This window comes from Drosophila persimilis, unplaced genomic scaffold (genome assembly GCF_003286085.1).
Source record: "Drosophila persimilis strain 14011-0111.01,24,50 unplaced genomic scaffold, DperRS2 tig00000000-arrow-pilon, whole genome shotgun sequence".
Classification (NCBI taxonomy): Eukaryota; Metazoa; Arthropoda; class Insecta; order Diptera; family Drosophilidae; genus Drosophila; species Drosophila persimilis.
In genome coordinates, this window is record NW_020825288.1 from 5,411,471 (window position 1) to 5,424,085 (window position 12,615).

The window sequence follows — 12,615 nt, forward strand, 5'->3', positions numbered from 1 at the left end:
TTAGCAGTCGTGGCAAGGAGGGGCGGGCTTTTATTTATACACATTTCTAATTGTGCAGCGAAAGAGAACTCTTTCCGACGGACGGCCATCGGTTCTGGTTCAGCACCACCACCCCCCGAATATGTATTATTTTGTAGTTAAATTTTAATTTTAGTTTATTGTTGTTGTGGTTTTCGGTTTTTGGTGGGTTTATTGAACTATAGGTTGCCCACAAAAAACTACAATACAACGGATATGTTTATGCGTTTTGTTGGTGGTTATTTATGGCCACACACACACACACAGAAAGTATTGATGGTTCATTGCCATACATACATATATGTGCCTGGAAATTTTATATATCAGATAACACTAGATACTGCCAGTAGATGACGCCAGTCTGAGATATATTCGTCTGTGTGTGTGTCTGCCCCCGTTTCGCCTTATGCGGGGGAGCTGAACTGGTTCTTTCATTGATCTAATGACTCCCACAGGCCTGTAATTACACCTTGAGGATAGAAGTTGTGGCTGGAAATTGATTTTGAATTATTATGATTACAAAAATTTAATTGGATTTTTTTGGTGTACCGAAAATTTTAATATTTTTTTTGTAATCAAAATTCAATTTTTCAATAATTTTTAATTTAATTTTTTGGCAAACTAAATTATAATATTCTGTAAAAAGGGCAACATTTTTTACTAAATTTTGTTGCAGATTTGTTTTAAATATATTTTCAGAACTTTAAAGGAGTAAAATGTTTATTAATTTTGTTGATAAAGTATTTTTATTGCACTTAAATTATAATATTTTGTTGTTCTATTAAATGCTAAACAGTGTGAAAATAATTCTATACAATTTATAGCTTGCTTTACAAATATAAAACAAATTGCGATTCCCATTTGGCCTGCCCGCTGCCTTATCGCAAATATTTGTACTGTAATTTAATGATCGTACAAGGCGCCACAGCACAAACAATGCTCGTGTACCCTCTACAAACCCATATATGGCAACATTTCTGGCCTCCCATTATTCGCTTATTGGCATCGAGCGTCCGTTGATAACGATAGCGATAACGATTAGAAATCGACCCGCGGAAGGTGTTGCGTTGTTTGATAAGAATGTGGACGCATTTGGAGCCAGCGATCGTAAACCTTGACCAACAAGAAATTGGGGCTAATGAATCAGCTGACGGCCCCGGGGTGGAGTCAATTTCGAAAGGCATTTTCTTTCGTTCGATGCCGTTGGGGATGCCACTTCGTTTTTCCAATCAGCAAACGCAAACGCAAATCCAATTATCAATTGGATCAAATGGAAAGTCGCGCGGAGAAGGCAACCGCAAAGAGAGGCTGACAATCCAATAAACGGGGCGTGTCAATGGAATTAAGGATGGGTGTTCGGTACGGTTCGGTTTGGTTCGGCTAAGGAAAGTTTGAGCAAAGCTGCGCTGCGGAAACCTTTTGGGTTGGGTTCTCTGCTCTCCGACGGATCTGTGATGCTCCGTTGCCTCGTGCCTTGGCTTAGTAAACAAGTTTTTCTCTCTCCTTACACTCTTTTGCTGTTACTCTTTTTCAGTGTTTCTGTTTTTGGTTGCGCATGAATCACTTTTAATACCCTTTAGTTGTAGAAATCAAGGGTATAATGGATGCTCTGACAGGCTTAGAAGAAAAGTGGGAATAAAGCAGAGTTCTAAGGGTATAATGCCTATCATTTCTGCTGTAATTTCTGGTAAAACATAACCAAGAAGTGCTTATACGACTTTTATTATATTCTCTGGATCGTTATTGAATCCAGGGCATCCCCACAGTCGATACTGTAGGCTACGTTCTTCTTTGTGTGTTCTCTGCTTTGCTTTTGTGCTTTGTGCTGCTTTGTCTTTTCCGAAAGGTAACTAAACAATGTACACACACACACAGGCACACACACGCATAGCAATGTACAGTTAAAGGGCAGGCTGGGAGAGAAATTGAGTTTATGACGTTTGCACTTAGCCCCCGACGTACTCGTTCTTGTACAGCATGGCACAGTTATCATTCAGTCAGCGCTGCCGCTGCCGCTACCTCCGAGCTTCGACGAGCTTTCTGCCCAGCCAGCAGCAGGCGGAAGCAGCGTTGCCGGTCACCCAAGCGCACAGCTTGCGTGAATGAATATTGGATTCATCCCCACGCAGCGCAGCGCAGAGCAGAGCAGAGCAGCGCTGTCATTCTGGATCCCTCTGGCAGTCGCTGCATCACTTATTCATTCACTCCAGTCAGTCAGTCAGTCAATCAATGGAACTTGGTTTTCGTTACCGTTTTGTTTTTCGTTTGATGCTTGATTGCATTGCCAGCGGATATTGACGGTGCCTTTGGGGCACCCCTGTTTTTTTGGTCTCTGGGGGCCATGCCGGAACCTTCAGAATTCGATCAGAATGAAAGACTTAATTTGTGAATGATTTAAGGAACTTTTACCATGGCATTCCACATTCCGAGATTTATAAAAATATTAAATTTGCTTTTAAAATTGTTTCACTTTTTAATCGTTAAGTAAAAGTAAAAATATATGTTAAAATTAAGTCCAATTAAAGATAGAGAAAGAGAATAAAAAACCGTCACTGGTTCATGGTCAACTCGTGCGCCTAATGGCTGCCAACGATTTTTCAAGCCGCATAATTACACCAACAATTACAACAACAGAAATATTTAAACAAAGGCAACAGCTACCACAACCAGAGAAAAATTGTTTCATTTACATTGTGCAGCGTCATGGAATCTGGTCAATGAATCAGTCAGAAATGCTCCTCAGAAATGGCTCAAAGCACGCCAACACACGACGAGCAACCATTAAAAAGTCTGCACACGCGATGCCAAATCTTGCATACATACATACAAATATGGGATATATAGTATATCGTAGTAGCATGCCACGCCCACGCTCGAATCAGGCTTATTATGGGGGCAACATTTATTGGCAACCAAAACCGCAACTTGTCCAAATGGAAAATGGAAAGGTGGGAAGGTGAACAGGTGTCGCGTCTCAACACGGGGTCTGAGTGGGAGAATGTGTGCGTGTGTGGGCTCTGGCCATTATTAACAGATTATTAAAGACAACTCGAGTGGCCAAGGGCAGGTAAATAAATACAGGTAAATAGATCAACATAATCCGAAGCACGTGCTGCCTTAAAATAGAGCAAGAAATTAATAAAAAAGAAAGAAAATTAAGCAACAGAATGCCTGATTGTGGTTTGTGTAAAGGGTACTCTACATTAGAGTAGATAAAGATCTATGGCTATCGAAGAGTGCATAATAAAGGGTATACAAAGTCGCTTTGAGAGAGAGAGAGAGCGCGTCAATCCCTGCCGAGCAAAGCAATCTAAGAAAGAATTGCCCTGAGAGAAAGAGAGAGAGCAACAGAACGTAGGAGTTGGGAGAGCTTACAAATGCATGCGAAAAAAAACGATGCTCTTGAAACGAATCGGCACGTTTGGCCGACTAGATCGGACACGATCAGCAAACAGAGCAACAAAATGCAGCTTACCTGCTCACACAGGGTTGTTGTTGTTGTTGCTGGACAGAGCGATAGATGAAGGACAGAAAGAATTCCCAAGACAGAGGGCAAATGCGAGATCAAGAGATAAGAAAATTGCCACTGCACTGCGCTCAAGGCATAAAAACTACGAAATGCAAGTCTCTGCTTGATATTTAAACATGTGTGTGCGTGTGTGCGTGTGTGTAAACCCTCGAGAACCCACATGCTCGGCTCTCGGCATATTTTGCGACGGTTTCTGCATGTCTTCGGCTGTTTGTCGCCTTCGGGCAATCTGTTTCGCCTGCCAACATTTCGGTAATTTTATAGGCTTCTCTTTTTGCCTCTTTGCAAACTGCTCGCCTAAATCGAAAGCAAAACTCATCGAAGCAAAGAAATGGAAACAAATGTGTGTATATGTACGGCTGTTAAAGTGCAATTGCAACTATTTTAATTTTGTACGTTTATTTTATTTATAATCTAATGCTATTTTGATTCGATATCTATGGCCCTCTGGCATTTCCATTGCAACAAACAGAAGCAGAAGCACACCCCAGCAATTGTTGAGCCACTAATTCGAACAACTCGAACATATCCGAGGAGGCCCGTTGTTAGACAATTTCATTCGCAGCGTGTTTTTGCAGTTCGAAAAATATTTGCACAATCCTCGGGCTGCCACTGCGATTGTTGCTGTTTCTGTTACTGTTTCTGTTTCGGTCCTCTGAGCGCTAATTGAGTGAGCACACGACAAGCAGGCAGTCCGTCAGTCAGTCAGATAGACGCACAGTTCGTCTGTCCGTCTGTCCGATTGGCTGTCAGACAGCGGGCTCTAGAGGAGAAATGAAAAACGCAGCGAGGCCTGCATACATATAATGTGGGGCATACAACATCTAGCCATCGGGGCATCGTGTGCTCCACACTTTGTTTCTGCCTCATGCAGCACGAGGCATGCCACCGCATACAGGCAACATGCAACACACGCCATAAACTTCAAGGAAGTTGCCCAAACGATAAATGAAAAAAAACAAATCTAAAATTCATCATCTTTATGTATGGTACCCCCGGGTAGGAGGGTTTGGAGGGTATATCGGGTATGAGGAAGCTCTATATTCCTGCGCAGGATCTATCCATATACCTATGTACGTCTGTGTGTCCTTGACGTATGAACGCTTAGAAATGATATCTTTTCCAGCCAAAAAATCTATAGTACTCGAATTATTCGAAATATATGGCTCTCATTTGATAGACCTATATGTAGATAGGTATAGTTTTTATCTATCGATTGACAAAAAATCATCATAATCTGAGCGTATAATGGAAAACACTCAAACGACAACGATTTTTACTTTAATTTTGGGAGTTCTGAGTGGATATTATCTGTACTAACATTTTATACAATATATAGGTGTATTTATTATAAATATGTATGTGCTTTGAGCGGTCTTCTTTTATTCTTAGATTTTTCTACATTAAAATTCAGTTTCTATGGATTTATGTAAAATTTTAAACGTAGAATCATGATAATCGAAACATCATTAAAAACAATTTCCCGTGTCTGACTCTTATCGCACCTCGCGAGAGTCTCTTCATCTCTCCCAGCGCGACTTAGCACTACAGAGCGGGTCTTACATTTACTCCGAATGCACTCGAAGAGTGAACATTTTCTATCTCACAACCGGGTATCTCCCAGTCGAAACATTCCCCTATAACTTTTTTGGCTCCATCTGTTTTCCACTTGCAAGAAATTTTGATGGAAAGCCACCAAATCGCCCGTCCAAAGCCCCATTGTCCACTCTGCAGTCGTAAAAATTGTCATAAATTTAATCCGATAAAGAGTTTCGTTTCATTTAGTGAACGACCGACGGGAGGCATTTGTCCCGCAGCCACAGCCGTTGCCGCACACTGATCGTCTAATCAGCATCATCATCATCGTCATTATGATTATGATTATTATTATGATTGTTACTATTATATAGCTACTATAGATGTTTGAATGTATCTGTAGCTGTGGCTAGGAGCTGATGCTGATGCTGCTGTCAGACGATGACAGTTCATGTCGCTTCCATTTGCACTGCGCATCAACAATTTTCCAAGTGGCTTTTTGTTTTATTTGGGTCAGAAGTTGTTGTTTTTCCATAGGACCCCAAGAAGTCAGTGAACTTTTGTGGCATCAAATATTGAGGAAAAGTTCTGTTTGACAGAATGATTGAGCGATGGACTGACTGCCTGATTGATGGAAAAACGTTTTCACTTAAATGAAATTATCTGAAAATTAAGTTGCGTAATTGATTCATGGGGCAGGCAACCGGCAACCGGCAACGGGTCCACAGTGGCAACAAGTTTTGCCTGAAATCGAAATCGATAAAACGGTGCAGTCAGCTCCTGTCACGTGTCCGAGGCTCCCGATTGCCCCCCTCTCTCTAAAGAATCTTGTTCTTGCTTAAACATTTGCAACTATTTCTCGGAGGAATGCATGCATTGCTTATACAACAAGTTGCACAACGTCGTTGCGTTTAAACGAAGAAGCCTTTTCAGAAATGTCAATGGAAAGTTTCTTAGGGGGAAATGCGTGAGTCATGATTGAAAATTAATAAAGGAAATGCCATAAAGCATAAGCCTTAAGGAACTATTTAACCATCTTAACTATTTTTTGTTTAACTATTTACAGTAACAGCAAACAACATAATTTGTAGCAGTGATATTATTTTATAATAAAAAATACGAAAAAACAATCCTAGTTATAATAAAAAAATGAATTATTTTCATCAAAATATTCTGGTGTCGGATTTTTTTTCTGTTTTTTTTATATATATTTTTTATTGGTATTTTTAATTCTTGTTTTTAGTATCATTTTTTTAATATTATTTTGTAAAGTTGGTTTTTTTATTTTAATGCCATTTTTTTATATTGATTGATGTTTTTCTTATATTGGTAAATTTTGTATTTATATTGAAACCTTTTTTCTTGATTATTTTTGTTTTACATTTTTTTTATATTGATAATTTTTGTTTTGTTTTTTATTATGATTATTTTTGTTTTTTAGTTTTTTATATTGATTATTGTTATTTAATTTTTTGTTGTATATTGATTTTGTTTTTTTTGTATGTTTTTTTTTTTAAATTAATAATGAGTATATATTTACATAAAATATGATCTAGCTGAATTTGATTAAATCTGTAATAGAAGAGAATCTTTGAGGTGCATCGCAACTAAAGAACAAAAGCTCCTTTATATGGATCATCTCGGGATTTTCTCTTTGGAGGACTTTAGACCAAGAAAGATCAATGAATTCCTACAACATATAGGACTGGATAAAGCGCCATAAAGCTTAGTTAGAGAGAGTTATTTCACAATAGATATATATAGGATTGACGTGGGAGAATAAAAATAATAATTGGCAGCGTCAAGGCCTTAACATGTTGAGATCATCTTTTAAGAATGGCAAAATTGCTTAAACACTTGTAAAAAAAAGAAGAAAAACTTGCTTTAATTATAAAAAAATAAGCTACCTAATTGCTCTTATTAATTGCCAGCCAAGCACTACCCTTGGCATCGAATAACTACTATCGGCCATTATATAAACACATTAATTGTTCAATATTACTCATACGCCGCGTAGGCACTGCATCTGTGATTCAAAAGCGATTCCAAGGAAACACTAAATTCTAGAATTCTCTCAATGGAGGGAAAAACTCTGCAGCAGGGTTTCTCTCTTTCAGTGAAATTTTTGTTGGTGACATCTGTCCAGGGCCCTGGGAGTAAGTGTTCATTGGCGAACAAGTGGGAATTGGTAAGCAAAGTGGAGCAGCTAAGGCTGGGGCTTGGCAGATGGTGAAACAAACACGTTTGGCAAACAAATAAACACGCCAGTGGATCCCTCCACCCAACCCCGACCCCAACCCGGCCGCCGGCAGCAGATGTCTCGTTTCTCGTTTGGAATTGGGAATTGGCCGCCATATGAGAGAGCAATTTGCCAGGCAAACCGAAATCATTTTCCGTCCTTTGTTTGTTTTCATTATCGATAAATGTTTGCCTATTGTTATCGCGATGCGACGGCGACTGTCATTGCCCCTGCCACTGGCACTGCCACACAAGGCGAGCTGGCGGCTTGCCTCGCATTTTTCCAATGAAAATGCCAGGCCCCAATTTTGGTGCCGCTTACTTTCCTGTCTAACCATTTTCGTTGGGAAAATTCGCTTGTCAGCCAAGGATATATATATATTTTTTTTTGTTGCAATGGCAATTCATCAACACCATACGATTTGTCATGCGCGGCAGACGCATAATTAAATACTTTCACCTGTGCACCGCAGATGCACAGATGCAGATACATTTTCATGGCCAACAGCCTGAAGCTGCCGTTGCACGAAGCCAATGAATGGCACTAAAAATAGTCGCATTGCCTTTGCGAGAGAGACACATTTTGTGTTAATAGCCGCACTTCACGCACACTCAGAGGAGACGCATCAAAGAGTTGCGGAGAGGCAAGTGTCGGGTGCAGGTGTGGCAAGCAGCAGCAGCCTCTGAGGGGCAATGCGTGAAATTGCCAATTTCCCACCTCGAAGGCCTGGGGGTCGCCTCTGCTTTTCTTTGTCCGACTTTCGCAAAGCAAAAGTTCCTACAAAGATCCTAAAATTAATATTTAAAGACTTCTTTTATGTGGCTTAAAGATTAAAGATGGCAGCTTTCATGTTTTATGGCTAAAAATCCTCAAGATTATAAGATGTTTGTCCGCAATACCACCTTTAACAGATTCCATATTCACGTATGGATGGTGTTTCCACTGGGATGTGTTTTTCGGCATTCACGTGTGACTGGCAATTTGGCAGTCACACCGATTCATGCTATTCATTTCGTAATTTTCAATGTTTATATATATTTAATAAACACAAAATATTAGTTTTTTACAATTTTAGGCCAATTAACACACGATTTTTAGTAATGGGAGCGATAATTTTTTACGTTTTGGTTTATTATTAATGTAATTTTATTTATTTTGTGTACTATTTTATCGTAAGAAATACCAGTATTACCCGTTGCAACTTTTATTCGCTGCAAATCGTAGTCTCTGCGTCATTCCCATCGAATGTGACTTTTCGCTTATGGGAAATTTAGGTAAAACTTATACCAACTTGATTATAATAGATTCGAAATCCCTTAAACACAATAAAAACATGAATTATGTTACATGGGAGCGAAATCCAGTATATAATACCAGAGAATGTTGTTTGGACCATAATTCCATGTATATATCTGTATCTTTGATTTTTTAAGTTTTAGACCAGAGAAGATTCCATTGATGCTAGTTCCCATAACAATTCCAAAAATTTGGGATGTTTGAAAAACAATTTCCATTTGATTTCAGTCGAAAGATTTTTTTGATCGGAAAGAACTCCAGAGTTTGCGCAGATACATCCGTTTTGCTGCCGCTTTTATCCCTATTCGTTGAATGAGATTTCTCCCGAAGCGGAATGTTTACACTGCCCCAGCCCCAGCCCCCAAAAAAACACCCATACCATCGCCCCAATGGGCGGCAGCTGTGGGCCCACATGCCGGCATGGTGCGGCGCGGCGTGGCGCGTATCTTTCAGATAGAAGATACTGCATCGCAGGCGAAGATACATTTTTCTTATTTTCTTGTTATTTTTAAACAAAGTGCACGACCCAAGAGCTCTGCTGCGTCGCTCCTTATGTAAGTGTGTGTGTGTGTTTATTTTTTGTGGCCCGTTTGCCCGTTCTGCCTTTCTTTTGTGCATCTCGCAGATACTCAATGCCGGGGCGGCGGCGGCGGCTAGAAAATGGTTTTGATGAGCCTCGAGCGGCCCCCAGGAAAACTCAATACAGTGTTTGACACAAAAAAAAAACAAAATAAAGATACTAGATACATTTCTAGATACAAGATACGATCCCATGCGATGCTGCGCTGCGGCAATGAACTCTCAATGAAAGTGCAATTAAGTGGAGGCCTGCAATGGCTGTGGCTGTGCCTGGGCCTGGGCCTGCCTGCCTGCTAATTACATTTATCGTTTAGATGTTAATTACAAAGAGAGAGAGGGAGGGAGAGGGAGGACGGGTGGAGCGAACTCTCCGACTGATTATGCAGCCAGACACACACACAGACACAGACACCCTCGAACGAACCTCTGGGGGCGAGGTCAATGATATAACACACGATGATTAACTGCCAGCAGTTTACGCTTTGTCTCTGTCTCAGTCTCCGTCTAAAGGTCAGGTCAACCAGCGCTGAGGGTCTCTGCTCGCCTCGCCACCCCTCCTCATTCCATGCCATCTCTAGATACTTTTATCTCCACGGTTTGTTTGTCGCTCTCGTAGTTTGCTTATAGTTTATGGACAACGTTGGCAGCTGCCGCATTTGGAACGGACTTAAACTGGCTTAAAATACTTAAGCCACAAGATACAATACATCCCGATACTCGCATGACTCAGAGCAAGCGAGAGATAGACACTTTATGAAAATGAAAGTAGCACTCATTCAGGTCTTAGATACATATGTGCGGTGTTTAGATAGATTTTGTCTCTGTGTAAATTTGTAAATATTGTGGCCACTCGCTCAGGGGTAATTTGTGCCGCCAGTTACCAGAGTACACTCAGAGAAAAATGGCATAGTAAAACAAGATTTTTTTAAACATAAAAAAAGTGTGTGAAATTAAATTTAAACATAAATTCGTTAAGAATTCTTTTTTTTCGTTCAGCTCATATTTAATCCAAATAAAAAATACTTTGAATATAAAGTATTAAATTTATAGGACAAATATTTAATTTATAAATATAAATATATTTTTTTTTAATTTTGTTGTTTTTTTGTTTATTATAATTAGGATTGTATTTTGTATTTTTGATTATAAAATATTATATAAATAATATTATTATAAAAAGGTTTTTTTTTTAATATGAAATAAATTTTTTTTTTTTAATATGAAATTTATTTCAATCTAATCAAACGCTATGAGCAAGCCTATTGAAACACATATTAAATTTTGAGTGTATAAATATTAAAATGGTAAACATTTTTTTCTCGTGTGTCTTACATGTTTTTTTCTTCAAAAATCAAAAGAAAAATTTGCATAAATTTATGTGTTTTGCTAAAAAAATGTACATGTCTAAACATATTGGTTGGGGTGCGGCCGAACATGATAGGGGAGGGTGCTATATAGAATCGTTTGTCCAGACAAGAGCTGGCCCGCGCGTTTTTGGCAGACCCAAAACGCGTTTCAATTCAAAAAGGGGCAGGGGGAGTGGCGGTCGGGGCAAGTAGTGAAAGCGGCAACATCTTTTACGTGGTATCTCTTGTCGCTGGTTTTCCTTAAGGCCCAAGTCGGGTCGTAGACCAGAGACGAGACTGCAATCATATTTCACCTCTGCGCCAGAGTTTGCTGCACTTGTCGTGGTCGTGGCTGCAGTTGTTTGTGGCTGCGGTGGCTATAAAAATAACCGAACAACCGAACACTTGCCATTGCCACACTCTTGGCCAAGTCTGGCAACGGTTTTGACGGCTGCTGGCCAGCCATCCACCGAAAACCGGCAGCCACTACCAAAAACGAGTTATTGTTTGCTTGATAGTACGAAATACTAGTACTCGTACTAGTACAAGTATCTCTAACTATTTTGTTGGCCGCCATTTAATTTCATTCATTGGAAAAACGACAGCCGCTGCGGCAGCGGCCAAAAAGCAGACGCAAAACTTTGCTGGCCGTTTGTCGTAATACCCTATTTAGAAAGGAGTATCACTGACCTCTGAAAAGAGGGTTACATTATCCCATAAAACACTAATACAACTTTTTTTTAATAGAAATTTTCCATTAATTTTGCCGCTTTACTTTTTCCTTACCTCGAATTTCTTTGTAATTGTAATTTCTTTACCTCAAATTTCTCTTTCAAACGAAACGCATTGATCTATCATTCGTTAGTGTTAGAAAACGTCTGAAAGCCAGGTGTTCAAAGAGCCTTCTCTTCTCTTCTTAGAGCATTTAAACTTCGAACTTTTCCCCTTAGGTTTTTCTCTCTCTCTCTCTTCAAGTTTTGTGTCTGTCTGATTTTGGTTTTCTTTTGAGTTTTTTTTCTCTCTTTTGTTGTCGATTGGTGTTTTTTTTTTACTTGGTGCATTTTCCTTTGGGGGACCATTGCGAGTCGCAAGTGATTTTCTTCATCGTCGTCTCCACTGGGTTTTAATGCCATTTTCGTGCCTTGGCTGTTGCTTCGCTGCCTTTCAGAGTTCAGTTTTTCCGGCTGCAGTTTTTCCCCCTGGTGTCTGCTGCGCAATTCAATTGCCGAATGATGGCTGGTGGCAGCTGGGGGGGGCAAAGGAGAGGTAGGACAATGGCAAATGGGATGTGGTAATTACCACAGGTAGCTGACGTATGTGGCACGTTACTCAAGCAGGTGTTTACGTGCGTCTGCGGATCTGCTGTTTGCTTTTGCATGCAAGCAATCCGATATTGATGCCGAGGCCTAGACTATTTTCTTAATGTTTTATTTTTATTTAATATGCATGATTTTCCTGGATTATTTTAGATTTGTTTACGTTTCGATTCTTGACTCTTGATTAATATTTATAAGAGTCTGAAAGCATTGGAGAGCGTTTTCGTTTTCACAAATTTTTCTAAAATATTTAAGTAGAAAAATAAAAAAGATTTCTAGTATTTTTTTAATCGCCTTCGAACAACAACAGTATCCGCAAACAACATAATTGAATCTGTGATAATATTTCATATTAAAATAAAATATCGAAAATATATTAAAAGACTTTTTTTTAATCGCTTTCGAGCCATAAATTCCCCTTTAAGTCGCACTTCCCGCTTACTCAAGACTTTTGACGTAAAAAACTGACATGAAATCTCACTCTGTAGGGCTAAGCCACACAAATGGGAGAAACAGATAGAACGCGGGAGGTAGCCATAATAGAGGGAACAAACCATTTAGTCAGAGAGAAGGCACAGGCGAGGCGTGGAAGCTAAGCCACACTGGGAGTGGAAGATAGAGGAGCGTGCGAGGCATGAGAGAGACCACACCAGTAGCTGATAAGCCACACTGTAAGAGAGGGTGCGCGCGAGGCGTGATAGAGGCAACGAGAGAATAGAGAGAAGATAGCGATCAAAGGCCACTTCGAGCTCGGAC

General features: G+C 39.8%; 1 protein-coding gene across 8 annotated transcripts in view; it reads left to right on the forward strand.

Annotated features, from left to right (window-relative positions):
- The window catches only part of LOC6598648 (F-actin-monooxygenase Mical), a 51,810-nt gene that overhangs the window by 6,969 nt on the left and 32,226 nt on the right, over nt 1-12,615 (forward strand). The window lies entirely within an intron of this gene.